Source organism: Nicotiana sylvestris, chromosome 9 (genome assembly GCF_000393655.2).
Source record: "Nicotiana sylvestris chromosome 9, ASM39365v2, whole genome shotgun sequence".
Taxonomy (NCBI): domain Eukaryota; kingdom Viridiplantae; phylum Streptophyta; class Magnoliopsida; order Solanales; family Solanaceae; genus Nicotiana; species Nicotiana sylvestris.
In genome coordinates this window covers 91,474,934-91,477,080 of record NC_091065.1, presented here as the reverse complement: position 1 = coordinate 91,477,080, position 2,147 = coordinate 91,474,934, and positions in this window count along the sequence as shown.

The window sequence follows — 2,147 nt, the reverse complement described above, 5'->3', positions numbered from 1 at the left end:
AGGTATTGAGTGGGTACTCGAGGGTTGAGAGTTATAATATACCACGATCAACTAGTGGCGGAGACAGGATCTCCACGAAGAGGGTTCAAAAAAAAAGTTAAAAATATTATAGCTAGGGGGAATTAAACATATAACCTTAGGAAGATTTTGAACCCCCTTGACCACTAAGCTACACTTTTGGGTTGTATTAAGGGGGTTCAAAACTTAATATATAGAGGTAAAAAATAGATTTTGCCTTATATATACAGTGTAATTTTTTGACGATGGGGGTTTGGATGAACCCCCTTCCGCCCCCCCTAAATCCGCCCCTACAATCAACAAATTATGTACTAAACGTAATTTATCCATTAGGTTTTCACCTAGGTGAAGATTACATCCTTAAGATTTTTCCTATTTGATTAAAAACATTAAACAAGTATTCGCTTTCTAGTTTCTTCTAATAAGTTTAAATTTGTTAGTGTTAATTTTGGAATTGGAAAATAATCACCCTTTGTTTGGAAGTGCAATTAAGTTATTTCACGTGCTCTTGTCATGTATCTACCCTAACACCCCTCGCAAACTCCCTGTGGAATTCGGCCCCCGACTCTTGTTGGGTTCTATAATATCAATAACCGTTTTCACTCACTATTGAGTGTGAATTAGATGTGGATCACCCATAGACACCAGCTTTTCCTTCGCCAGCAACACCAACTACATCTCCTCTACCAGCATTAGCTGATCAGGAAAGGAATGCTTCTCCTCCTCGGTCTCCAGATCATGGAAACTTGGGTAGCACCTATGTTATGCCTTCTCAAGACCCCCAAGGAAGGCGAAGTCCCACTTTTTCAATTTCGAGTGAGTGTCATGTCCTCTCCAGGCCGGTGGAGTTTGCCAATTATATGAAGTCGCTGGCTTTGGTGAAGGATTGGAAGAAGACGGGCTCTCTTTCTAGGGAGTGTCTGATAAACAATAGCATGCAAAGTGTGGCGTAGGTACCATCCTGATTTTCTTCTAACTCACTTTTCATTTATATGCTGTAATAGTAACCTTAACTCTTACTTTTTCTTTTTAAGGCCAACCTCCTTACTTTCAAGGGCCCGCAAAGGTTGATACCTGACAAACAAGGGCTTGCTTCTGAGCGGGATCATCTTTTAGCAGAGAGGGACTAGCTTGTCGTGCACCTACTAGTTCTGGAGGTAAAAATTTCTGAGATGAACGAGCTTGAGGCTTGGTTACATCAAACTGAACAAGATAGAATGGACCACAGACAAGAAGTTGTCCAATCACATGAAAAGCTTCAAAAGGCTAAGGTTAAGTGAACCGAACTTCATGATCTTGTAATCGCCGCGAGTCTGCTTTCAAGGAGCTAATCAATAATTTGAAGGGCAACCGCCGAAGAGAAGAGGGCCAAAATGGAAGAGAGGCTAAAGAGGCTCATGGAGTAGAATCGACTTCACTCAACTACTAATGTTGAACTTGATTCCCGCCTTAGTGCCATGAAGGCTGAAAGAGAAGAGCTTCAGGGTGAGATCAATAAACACCGAGCAAAACTCCAAGATCAAGAATATTCCCTCGTCTTTGAGAAGACTTATGTTATATATCATATGAGGAGGAAGACTTTGGACGAGGCCAAAGTGGAAATTGTTGATATTGATGATAGAATTACCAATGTCCATGAACTGGAGTTAACTGCTCGTCAAAATCTTCATGATCGACCCACTACAACTGACTCCTCGAATACTAGTTCTGAATATTCGGGAACCGAAAGCGAAACTAAAGAAGATGAAGGCCCTGAACCGGTAATGGATCCCCCTTCCTCTACTATCTACGTAGATCCACCTCTCCCTTCAGGTTCTGACGACAATGATGTATAACTATTTACCTGTAAAATGATACAATTAAATACAAGACATGACCAGTGGGTACCAAACTGTTTACTCATAAAATGGTAAAATTAAATTTGTTTCGTGGTTTATAGACAAGCAAAAAGATTTGATCGAAAAATAATTTAAAAAAAATAAGAATAAAATTAAGATTTAACAACTAAAATTAAAGAAGATAACAAGCCTAGTTCCGAAATTAGCCTTTCCGAGGGCAGGAGTGAAAATAATGGTAAAGTGATGATAAAGTTATCAAATTGAGAGTAAGACAGTAAAGTATAACTTTTG